Source organism: Heterodontus francisci, chromosome 19 (genome assembly GCF_036365525.1).
Source record: "Heterodontus francisci isolate sHetFra1 chromosome 19, sHetFra1.hap1, whole genome shotgun sequence".
Classification (NCBI taxonomy): Eukaryota; Metazoa; Chordata; class Chondrichthyes; order Heterodontiformes; family Heterodontidae; genus Heterodontus; species Heterodontus francisci.
In genome coordinates this window covers 77,103,607-77,116,027 of record NC_090389.1, presented here as the reverse complement: position 1 = coordinate 77,116,027, position 12,421 = coordinate 77,103,607, and the positions used below count along the sequence as shown (strand labels likewise).

The window sequence follows — 12,421 nt, the reverse complement described above, 5'->3', positions numbered from 1 at the left end:
ACGCTACATCCAATTCTTGGTTCGGCCAGCATCCTGGTGCTAAACTTATCCCATGGAAAATCGCCATGGGCTACTCGCACACCTTCTAAACGGCAGTTTGTTTTAGTGAATTAATGGCCTGAAGTGGTGAGGTGGAGGGGAAAGGTGGTTGGGGTGGGGGGGGGGCACGTCTTGGGTATGGATGGTGGCAACATGGCACACACCGGAGAGGGGGAAAAAGTAACTTAAAAAGAAAAAATCATGAACTTTATAAAACAAACCCAAGATTGTCATGGTCCCCAACTATGAAGGTTGACATGACTCCTCCTCTCCAGCTTGATACATTAGCTGTGTGGTACACACATTGATCATTGTGGCATGCACTAAAAAGAGATAATTAATCACAGTTATGTTCTTGATTAAACCCTTAGAAAAGAAATAAAAGAAAAAAAAAGTCTTGCATTTATAAAGCACCTCAGGACATCCCAAAATGTGGCAGCCAAATTGAGCACATCAAGCTCCCACCAGTAACAATGTGATAATGACCAAATCATGTTTTAGTGATGTTGGTCAAGAGATAAATATTGTCCAGGACACCAGGGATAATTCCCCTGCCCTTCTTCAAAAGGGTACCATGGGATCTTTACCGTTTATGTAAGAAAGCAGATGGTGTCTCAGTTTAACATCTTATCGAAAAGACAGCACCTCCAGTTCCCCAGTACTGCACTGCATAACAGTCTAGATTGTGTGCCCAGGTCTCTGGGGTGCCTGTAGGATTGAGTATACATGTGACTGCTATACTCAGAAAGCTTTCTGATTACATTTTGTCCCTACTCATTGATAATGACAGTGCTTCCAACACAACCCTATCCACCATAACCTCCAATCTGAAAGTCTTGCTGCAAATAAATGGCTGCAAGAACATCAATATATATTCCTTTCCGCAGAACTGACAACCTGCACCTCGATGATATTTACTTTCCCCCAATAGTAAATGTATTTAGAGAAGAAAATAAAGCTCAAGTACTGACTGAGTGAAGGTCACGCTTTTTTAAAATGAACTTCTCCACCTCCCTCTTCCCCATCTTTACCTGGAAGTTACTCGAGGTGAAATTCTTACAGAGCTGTAGGTATGTAATAAATCTGTACCTGATGGCTTAAGAAAAGTGATCACGTTAAGGCATTCTTGTGAGCAGCAATCTTGCTCTAGCCAGCTCTGCACCAATTACCTAATGCTGTTGAAACTCATTGCAATATATTTTGACTGTAAAATTCAGTGTGCTTTGGTGTAACTGCTGACCCATGAACAGTAAAAATTCCTTTTGTAAGCCATAAAGAGAATGTGGTTCTGACTGATTTAATACAAAATGCAGGGAGCTATATAAAACACTTATTTTTGACCTATAAACTTCTTAAAGGGACATTCCCACGTCATCGGGAGGAAGTAAGAGACTTTTTTTGCTCCCAGTTGTTTTTGCCCTTTCCACCAAAGGCACTGGGGTATGGATAGGCAGCAAATCTTCCTTCTAGTACGGTAACTCAGAGAAAGATATAATCTGAGAATTCAAGCCAAGCCAGTTAAATGTGAAGCCAGGAACACTGCTGCAATGAAAGGATTGTGCAAATATGGAACACACTGCCACAGAAGACTATAGATGCAAAGCCAATTGAGATGCTTATAAGATATAAGTGATACCAGGAAAGCGAGGATATTAAGGGCTATGGAGAATGGCCTACTCTTGTTCCAGCAGCCCTCCAGGCCCAAGTGAGTTTAGTACGTGAATGTTGTTGGTAAGTTGTTCGACTGTATGCTGTATCACAGCCAAACCAGATTGTATCCCCAGCTATATCCAAACATGTATATTTTCTCAAGAGGTGTTATTGGATCGTGATCAGGAACGTGGCTAATTTTTGCTGCTTCCCTAATCCAGGGGTATCAAGGCCAATTGTAGAATCAAAAACCAGCCCAGCTAAAGTCTGTTTCCTCATCACAGCCCTGAGATCACACTTGGGGCCTTCTGGTTTGTGTGGCTCAGTGCTACATCAAGCAGGGCAGTTACCTAATGAGCCCCAGGGAGGGGATGTGGGGGAGGGGTGGGGGGAGGGCTTGGAGGATAGCAGAGAGCCACACGTAAAGGTGTACCTGCAACCAAGTAGTGCCCTTCTTTACTGGCCCACCAGAAAGGTTAGGGATTACTCACTCTTCAAGTGGGTACAACAATGCCACCCTAGTAAAACACTTAATGGTGTAGCTTTTATTAAATACATGATCTAACTGCAACATTCAGCAGTGCCACTGGACTGTACAAATGTGGACATTCCGGAATTAAACTCCACTGGAGCAAACAATCATATAAATGTTTTTTCCTTCCCCATCTCCACTAAATATGGAAACAGATTGTCTGGAAGAGTGAGCTGGGAATAAGGGCCTAAGTGTAAATGGGCTCTTGAGTGTTTTTTCTGTAGATTCTGGCAAACACCAGTCCATTAAGCATAAAATGGGCCCTGGTACGGTTGACTCCATTTATGTGTCAGATAAATGTTTGCTGACTTGTGCAAGAACTGACCTCTATATTACTGAGTGACCTTAGGTGACTATATTAAGCAAATGACTATTAACAGCAGAACCTGGGCCGAGAGAGGGAGTTGTAGCACCTGCTCCATCAACAATTGTGCTCTACCTCTTTCCTGTCATTTTTTTTGTTGGCCTATTTAGCGTGGATTTTTTTCTTCTGTTTTAGATTCTCCCTTGTCCCCATGCTAGGCACCCACTGAGGGTATTGGGCCAGCAGCCCACCCCTGAGTCTTGCTGGTGCTCCCTGTGCAACCAGGCTATGGTGAACTGTGTGGGAGCATCTTGACGTTCTCTCACCTTTGAAGAGCCGTCCCTTTGCTACCCGCCTTTGCCACAGCCCTACAGCTGTGCTAGCTGAGATGAACCATTCTGTGTACATGTAGGTATGTTTATGTGTGTATGCATGCGTGTATGTTCTGTGTGTGTGTGTAAAACACAAAGTGCCATGTATCTCAACTTCAACAGCCATTTTCTTTTCACCCATGTTCTGGGAAAGGAATCTCTACTGAACAAAAAAACAGCTCCCACGCTAACCTCAAATCAACCATAGTAGAACTAAACAATCAAAATGGCCAGAAGCATGACAGCAAATTTATCCATTGCTTTGAGAAGATGTCACATGATATAACATCACGGTGGACTGCTTTATGTAAGTGAGATTGGAAGTGCACTTGTAAACTTTTCTCGTCAAATCATAAACACCTTTTTAATGCCTGTGGTTTCGCTAGAAATCGCAAATGTAGGAAACCTGCACAAAGACATTTATGACCATTGATATATATAATGGCCAATGCTACATATCAGAGGAAATTCTGCAATTCAACTTTGCAAGATAAAGGCCCTGCAAGCACCAGGTTACCGAATCGTCCCTGTACTGACCAGAGGGATCCTTCCCAGTAGGCTCTGCACCACTGGTCATTCGCCTCACATTTATTCCCATTTCCTTATGCTGTTAATTGTATTCTTTGTTCTTGTTTCTGCTCAGTTGGAACTGCCCATTAGATAACTAACCTGTTGAGGGGGTCGTCAGTATGCACCGTCTACTTCTGTAACACATTCACTCCGTGCTGAAATTGTGATCCTCCTCCCTGTACAGCTGTGAACAGCTGGAATAATGACACCATCTGGTGTCATCTGGAGACCATGGGTTCCCATGGGTAAAAAGACCCCACAGAAAGGTTGCCTCAGTACAATCGGCAAATAAAAATGTAATCATTTTTATCGACATTATTCACATCACTGCCTTCTCCAAACACCACCCCCACCCCCCACAAAAACCTGCCTCTGTTCAAATCTTTGGAAGCCTACATGATCTTCAACAATGGCCGTTAGATGGAAATTGGACTGTTTATCAGTAGCAAACAAAAAGCAATGTCAGTTCATTTCACCACCAAAGTTTCCTTGTGGAGGCATCTTATCTGGAGGACAACTTAAGAAACACTTTGAAATGGACTCCCCTTAAAGGGCAGATCTAACATATCACATACCATTGGTACATTGAGAGTCGTTCAATTCTATCAACCGATTTTGTGTTTCCCCGGCCGTGCCCACCCTCTAACTCAGTAAGGAGTCATGGTCTTTAAATCTTTGGCACATTTTTATATTGTTCAGGGAAAAGAAAGAACCAGAATAGTCCTGTGCCCTTTCCATAGAGATATTAACTTTGGGCGATAATGTAAAACTGTGGAAAATGCAACTGAAAATCAGGACAGATTTTCAAAACCATAAGCTCTGGAATTTCCTCTCTACATCTGTCCCCTTCTCTTCCTCTCTTTCCTCCTTTAAGGTGCTCCTTAAAACCAACCTCTTTGACCAAGCTTTTGGTTACCTGTACTAATATCTGCTTATATGGCTTGGAGTCAAATTTTGTCTGATATCTGTGTTAAAGGCACTATGTAAATACAGGTTGTTGTGTTGTTATGTTAAATGGGCTACTGATTCACTATCGCCTGTTTCACAACATCTCCCAAAGCTAAAATTACCTCTATTTTGTGCAAGAGGTATAATGATGAGTGTTAATACAATTTACTCCAATGTATTGTGTGTTTTTTTGAAAAAGGATCCGCCACACGCTTTGTTATGAAAGCAGTGCCCCTTTAAATTATAGCTGTTTTTTTCCCCCTAATCCGTGCATTTGTGTGGAAGTGTATTCTAATACGTTATGTGTTGTAAAGCTCATTATGCCCTTGCCTGTGTTCGCATTTAGTTCTGTTCATGTTGAACCCGGACTCGATCAGGTGTCGGATGTCACAGAGGAATAAACCAGAAAATTTGCCTTTGCACTTTACTGGGTGGTGGAGAGCACTAGAATGTTACCCTTTCACCCCTGGCACCTGGGTTCAAATTCAGGCCAGAGTGAGGGACAAAGACCTCTTCTCTCTGATGGAGAAACTGGGTGGCACAGGGGGTTAGAACTGAGTATTTGGTTTCACCTCTGGAAATTGGGATCAGGTTCCACCACGTAGGGGGAATGAAAGTCTCTTTCTTCTCTCTATGTCTGACACAGATTTCAATGGAGTCCTGTGCTCAAAGCACAGTCTTTTCACCTGAAAGTCTTGGATCCCAAAAGTAGCCCAGATGGAAGAAACGATCGTCTTGTCTCTGCTGTTCCTGTTCGGGGGTTTTTTGGGTCATAAATTAATCTCAGTCCAGTTCCCATTTAATATGAGCTACCCTGCACAAATAAACCTCTCGTTTCAGTACTAATTGTCACAGGGATCCTCTTACATCAGCGCGCGTGTGGGATGTAAATGACAATTAAAGACTGTGACTCTCAGCAGCTTCCTGTACCTATTTCCTCTTGTGTTCCTAACTGTTTCATACAGAATAGCTTTGTTCCCCTCCTCTTGCTCCCCCCTGAGATAGCGCGTGCCATCTGTGCCTGGTGCTGCGTGCAACATCAATCTCATGATCAAAACGTGGCAGCCAAGGCCGATATTAGGCGTGTGAGCATAACCCCCGTACAAGTGGTGCTCCTCCTGCAGGAAGGATTTGTGCTCCTGCCAGTGGGAATTGTGGTTTCGTGGAGATTAAAGGACTCAGTGAATGGATTTACAGATTCTGCCAGTCTCCACACCTGTGCCCAGAGCTAGAATTTCCCCAGCTGTGCAGCACCACCCAAGGTTCGGATTAGGGCTCCAGGAAATTGGAATAGCAGACCCTCTTCCAGAAGTCACTGGACCCAAGAGATAAAGCCAGTTTGTTTTTGTAGCTTTCTGTTCTTTGTAAATTAGTTATATATACCAGGGTCCCTCAACCCATTGCCCTCTTTATAATACCGAGATGTTGTGCTGTGATAGATAACTGACCCTGGAGAATGCACATTTTACAACTATGCTGTCAGCCCTATCTCTTGTCACAGTTAAACAGCCAATGTCATTACAAGGAACCATTTTACTGGGGCAGCTTTCTAGAACTTTTTGGAGAGGGATGCTCATCATCAGTGACAAATTTTAAAGAGTGCCACTCAGCATAAGGGCAGCTTTTAAAGAGGATCATTCATCATCAGGGCCTTTTTGAAAGAGAAACTTTCACCATTAAAATCCCTTTTAAAGAGGAATGTTCACCATCATGAACCCGTTTGAATGAGGAACATCCATCGACAAGGCCTTTTGTAAAAAGAGGAATACACCTTCATCATCCCTTTGAAAAACTAAACCATTGTAAATAAAAGACTTTTATTTATTTCTATTGATTTTTGAAGAGGTATTTTTGATGAAACAATGAATGTGAATACGGTTTGGAGAAGTTTTAGAGCTGACAGTATCAGGCAACTGAGTTAACACACACACGCGCTTCAAGCTGGTCCAGCTCTTTCTTGACTGACAACGTGTTTTGCTGAGGTAAAATCAGTTTCCTCAAGACAGCAACTTACCTGAAGATATTTTTTAAATGAATTCATAGGTAAAAATGTCTCTTCAGACTTCACTCCTCGCTGGTGCAAAAATGTAAAGAGACATAGAGTCATTTCCGGCACAGAAGGGGGCCGTTCAGCCCATCGAGTCCATCCTGTCTCTCCATGGATCTATCCATTCAGTCCCACCCACTCGATCCCCATAGCCCTGCAAGTCTATTTCCTTCAAGTGGCCATCCAACTTTCTCTTCATTGATCATCTCCGCTTCCACTACCCTTGTGGGCAACGAGTTCCAGGTCATGACCATCCACTGCGTAAAAAAGTGCTTCCCTCTGAATCTCTTGCCCAAAACCTTCAATTTGTGTCCCCTAGTCCTTGCACCATTAGTTAATGGAACTGTTTTTCCTTGTCTAACTTTTCTAATTCTGTCATAATCTTGTAATTAAAAACAGATTTTTCTCCTGACAGGAATAGTTTGTTTAACTGCTGTGCAGCATGAATCCAAACCAATCAATACCACCACCAGAGTGTTCAGGTAGTAGAAATATTCCTTGCTGTATTGCCAGGAAAAGTCAGCTACCTATCAGACAGAGGTCAGTCAGCCAGTAGGGGTTACGGCAATGAAGCCAGGTCACTAGGAGGACATTTGGATCAGGTGATATGTCTGCCACATATATGTTAGTACATGGAATGTGCTTGTATTGCTGCATCTACATCAGTTTGTTGCCTGTATGCATATGTTCAGGATTAATTCCTAGCATTCCTATATTCAGGGAGCTTGTATTTGGAGTCCTATATATTTTGGGAATCTATATCTGGAGTGCATTCAGGCGTTTGTGCGTGAAATATATCTAGGGAGCTTAGAGTTAGTACATGTGGAGTATATTCAGAAGTGGAATATAATTGGGGAGTCCAAATCTGGAATGCATTCAGGGAGCACGTAAATGGTGTATAATTAGATGTGGAGTATATCTGGAGTGTCTGAATCTGGAATGTACTCAGGGAGTGGGTACATGGAGTATATTTGGATGTAGAGTAGATTTGGAAAGTCCAAATCTAAAGCGCAATGGCGTGTATGTGGACTACATCTGCGGAGCCTGTATATGAAGTGAATTCACGGAGCACGTACATGAAATATATTTAGATGGGGTGTATATTTGAGGAGCCTGTGCCTGGAGTGCACGCAAGGAGTTTGTATGTGGAATATATTTAAATATGGAGTCTATTTGGGGAGCCTGTATCTGGAGTGCATTCGGGGAGTGTGTACATGGAACATGTTAACTTGACAAAGTTTCAGTGCATAACAGTTCCTCTGCCGAGCCTTCAAAGCTCCAAAGCTTAGCGGCAGCATGCACAACAGAAAGAGGGAGGTCGCTCTGCAGATGTTTAAAAGGTCAATGGTATATCGCTTTGGTGCTTCTTCTCAATCTGACACTATACTTTAACAGACTTTATTCAAACAAATTGATATAAAAGTGTACCGACAATAAAGGGAGCTGGAGGCCTGTGTGGAATTTATGGTGTGCTTGCTATCTCTCTCATTCAGTGAGAGGCATTATGTTTTGACAGTAATTGTAGCCGCAGTGACCCCTACTAAGAGGGAGCATATTTCTGCTTTTGTCGGAGAGATTAAAAAATTGTGATTGCATGTTATAAATGAGCACATGAAATGTAGGGCCATCAACCAGATAAGTGTTCAGCAAATAATTACATGAGGCAACTTCAAGCTGGAGACATCTATAATGTTTTATGCTGGTTTTCACCTGAATGGCCTTCAGTTTACATTCCCCTCTCTCTTACTCAATACACTTGATTAGAGCTGAAAGGGGTAATAAAGGAGGTCTGAGAGTGAGGAAAGACACCTCCCCTCCCCACTGCTGTCGCTAAACTGTGAAAATAAATACAAAACCACCAAAGAGTACACTGGATGCCAAGGTTCATCTTAGACAAATTTGTTTTGTATTAGGAGACCAGAGCCAATTCTCAGCTGTAAAAATAAAGGCACTGGGCAACACAATGTATTGGAACACTCACCTTTCACCTCTGGGACTTGGGTTTGAATGTAACCCAGACAGAGTGGATGAAAGTCTCCTCTATTTCTCTGTCTCTCTCTCCCTGACGGGTGACTGACTGGTACTGTGTGCTAGAATACTGCCCTTTCACCTCTGGGACTTGAGTCTGAGGATGTCCCAGTATAAAGGATGAAATATTCCTTGCTCTCTCTCTCTGTTTGAGAACCGGGTGGTGTAATGCATGAGAATGCTGCCCTTTTACATCTGAGGTCTGAGCGCAAGACTGAGTCCTAGACTGAGAAGATGGAAGGTTTCCTCTCTTTGAATATTGTTCAAAATTAAAGAACGGAAGGAGATTTCATGACTGTGTGACACGATTGGCTTTGTAGTTGTTACTAAATTTAAAACAGTTTCATACAATGCACAGAGCAGAAATGAGGTCAGATTGGGAAGAAGTGACATTCTCTACAAGCTGCCAGGAACTTGAATTCAAACTCGAAGCCAGAATGACATTCATGCCTCCAGGAGACGTTCTAAATATAACTTGACGTTATGGAGAAGGCATAATTTCTGCTCTAATAAGTTTTAATTTTCACTATATGTTGACAATCTTGTGTCTGCGCATTCTAGATTCCTATGTTAGTATATGTCATGTAAACTTATCACACTGTAATTGCACACTCCTGCCAATGGAGGTGCTACAGCTCTGGCAAAGGACTGCATTACCGCTTAAGAATTTGAAATAGACCATTTCTATTTCAAATATGGGCGTAGAAATTTAATAATGAAAATATAAAACTAAGGACAGAACATGTGGTTTTAAAATAGGGCTGAATTACATCTGTGCATGCTAATCTAATTGTTCCTTGGTGTCAAACCCTATTTCAGTTGGATAAAAGCAAAATACTGCAGATGCTGGAAATCTGTAATAAAAACAGAAAGTGCTAGAAATGCTCAGCAGGTCTGGCAGCATCTGTGGAGAGAGAAACAGAGCTCAAACTTTAACTCTGCTTCTCTCTCCTCAGATGCTGCCTGACCTGCTGAGTATTTCCAGCACTTTCTGATTTAATTCCTGTTTTAGTTGGACTTTGCTGTACGCAACATCAGGGAGATTGTCATGTACAAACTTTTTTTTTTAAAGATTACAAGTCATGCAGTTTCAACATGTTAAGACATTGTAAAACACAAACAACCCAATTAGAATCAACTTCATTAATACACAACACAAGATACTGTAGTAGATTTTATTCTCTACTCTGTGTAAGGGAGGAATCATTGTGGATCCTGGCTATCTATCTGTGTGTCTGGCCCTGTTAAAATGATTGATACAGAATACCTCAGAACAGCTTCATAGATCCTTACTGTATATAAAGTTGCTCGAGGGGATATTCTTGGTTGTCAGTAGATTTGAAAAATGCTGAGGCTGATCCTGTTGTCAACTCAGCTGGAGCCACTGGTAGGGTTGCTTGTAGTATAAAGGTCTGAAAGGGTTAATGGTTGAGACAGTGAAAGTAGAAAGTAAATGAAAATAAAGAGTTGATGTTTAGCCAGCCAGAGACTCCGAGACCTTTGTGAAGAGCCCTATAACTACGCTACCAACAACATACTATGTCATGACCTCGATATACAACATTGCCAATTCCAGTTGGACATATTCCTGAAAGGTTCATTGCACGAACTCCAGCCTCTGGCTGCCCTGCCCCCATTCCTCAGCTGTTGGTCACCCAAAATGTGGCATTTTTTGTAATGACCCTATGATTATTTTTTTCTCTTGGGTTGTTTGGCGATTCATCTTCAATTCCTGGAGATTCCACGACAATCCTGGAGGGTTGGCAACTGCTGGATAGCAATCAAGAGCTGATGTATTTTGCCCACTTCCTAACCCAAGGGCATCCTGACCCAATGTATCAGTTCCAACTGCTAAGCCAACACACAACCAGGGATTGGGCATAGTCTGTGTGGCTAAGTATCACACCACATGCCACAGTTACCAACTGAATCATTGGAGGAGCCAGGCCTGTGGTTTATCTCACAAAATATGTTGTTTATGTTTCAAACATGACCTCAATTGCAGGGTTACAATTCCTGGTTTGTTAAGCCAAAGCCTACTCAACAAAGCTCTCATTGATGTGTGCAGCTGACATAGGGCTGCTTACAACAGTTCTCTGGTTCCCCCCTGTAATGAGTTCTTTGGTGAAAGTATGATGGATGTAATGCAAGAAATAATTATTATTATCATCACTATTAGCTACCGTGCAAGGTATGTTTTTGCAACTGAAACGTCCTGGCCCTGAACCTGCAGGGTATTTACAACTGAGTGTCGACTTTAAAGGGGAACTCGGACAACTTATAGACACGAAACAGGTGAAAAGAATTCTAATTAACTTTTCGAGAGGAAGACCCACTGTCAGGGCCCCTTAAAAAACAGGGAGACTTTTGTGAATGATTGATCCATACGGTAACATATAGCCTCCATTACTATGTGACTTGACTGACCTCAAGTAACGCAGAGCTATTGCAATGTGACTGACAGCTGACCCCACAGCAACACAAAGATATATTTTGCAAAGTGATTGACTGACCCCACACAACACCAGGCGACTGACTGACCCCCGTAGAAACACAGGCCTATTATTTTGTGATTGACAAACCCCACAGAAGCACAGTCGCCTGGATTTTAACCCTGAACGCCCAACAGAAATGTGATGAGTGGGTATTTCCCAAGGTGCTGCAGCCTCCCCACCATTTTAGCCATGCATTTTTTTTGCAAAGAAAAGGCCAGAAAATGAATCCATTTTAACTCTGCGTTTGTTACCTCGTGGGCCAGGATGAACAGGAGAGCTCCTCCTGGTCCGACATGACACCTGGGGCTCCCCTACCTCCAGCTTTCCTGTCCATCCCCCAAATATGATGGCCTTCCAACCAATTCCCCCCGCCTTCCCCTCAAAGCACTCACTTGACTGCTGAGGGCCATCCCTTTGGATCCCTTGAGGCAGCCTTCTCTGCTCATAATCCTGCTTCTGCCAGCCAGTTAGTATTTCCTGCTTGGCTGGAAGGAGACAAATGGCCTCCATGATAATTCTAAATTCCTATGCGCACATTTATAATGGAAACAGGCTGTGTAAACATGTCACGCTGTAATTGCACAGCTGGCTAGTGGTGGCGCTGTAGCACCTTAGCTTTGTGTCTCCCAGCTCCTCAGCCCATACTGCAGAGAAACTCCTCTGCTCCAACCAACTCAACTCTCCACTTCCCAAATTGCTATAATTTTTACTTGTCAACTATAAATAATATCAAATGGAAGTATTACATAAAAATAAAGATGTAACGCATAACTTTATGTAAGGATTGGATTATGTCTGCTCGACATGTCCAATTAAGCCACTCGAACAGCGCTTTACTTGAGGACTACAGTTGGCCTTAGCTTCCGTGTGAAATGGCAAGGGACCTCAACTCATAACCGTATATTCCTCGATGATGGTGATTGGGCTGATGTGCCTGTCAGTGATAAGAGTTAGAGATAGTGAAAACCTATAAACCTAATTTCCTGTATGATTGCTCCAGGCTCCAATGACAGCAACTCAACTTTATTATATGTTTTTTCTAGCCTCTGAGATAGGTCAAGGATGTTTCATTTTAATGCTTGTTGCAGCCATAGTAAAAATAGATTGTCAGATGCTTGTAGTACATTTAAGAAAAAGGATTAATATAAAAGCAAAATACTGCGGATACTGGAAATCTGAAATAAAAACAAGAAATGCTGGAACCACTCAGCAGGTCTGGCAGCATCTGTGGAAAGAAGCAGAGTTAACGTTTTGGGTCGTTAACGTTAACTCTGCTTCTCTTTCCACAGATGCTGCCAGACCTGCTGAGTGGTTCCAGCATTTCTTAAGAAAAAGGATTGTTTGCTCGAGGTGAAACCATTGTTTTTCCCTAATTGGCTGCAACGGCTCTGCATTAGTTTATTGGTTTGTCCCCTTTTTCTGAATATGTCTGTCCTC

General features: G+C 42.5%; 1 protein-coding gene across 2 annotated transcripts in view; it reads left to right on the top strand.

Annotated features, from left to right (window-relative positions):
• sema3fb (sema domain, immunoglobulin domain (Ig), short basic domain, secreted, (semaphorin) 3Fb) overlaps positions 1-12,421 on the top strand; it is a 212,583-nt gene that overhangs the window by 133,875 nt on the left and 66,287 nt on the right. The window lies entirely within an intron of this gene.